We start from the raw sequence: 498 nt of genomic DNA, 5'->3' as shown, positions 1-498 counted from the left end.
AAAATACTCAGCGTCCCCTCGGTAGTTACAATTAAACGAGCCAATCAAATTGGTTTACGTGTTTGAAAAAATATCAACCAATCAACGCTCGAGGGTCAGATCCTGACCCTGTCGTCTGCATGAAAGTGAGATTTGAGGCCAAGGTAACCAGAGGTGTTTCTCTCTCTCCTCGTCGCTTTTGCGACTTGTTGTCGCCGCTTCGTGGCTTGCTCTTGATCTCTGTCGCGAAGAAAAATCAAGAAAAACCTCTGGGACCAGGGTATGCCAGACACTCTTTCTCTCTCTTTGACCGGAATAAGACTCAGCCCCAAACAAGCAAGACGAGTGAACAACGGCTATTACCAGGCACTAGTAGATTGATGGACATTTACAGAAATTTGCCGACAATCAAATTCTGTGCTGACTTGTTCCCTGCTCACAGATGTCCTTCCGTTATAAAGTTTCAAATAAGACTCGAATGGGCTAGCGTGAATCGATCAAACGTCCTTTTAATTTCTA

The sequence above is a fragment of the Porites lutea genome, chromosome 10 (genome assembly GCF_958299795.1).
Source record: "Porites lutea chromosome 10, jaPorLute2.1, whole genome shotgun sequence".
Taxonomy (NCBI): Eukaryota; Metazoa; Cnidaria; class Anthozoa; order Scleractinia; family Poritidae; genus Porites; species Porites lutea.
This window is presented reverse-complemented; position numbering follows the sequence as displayed.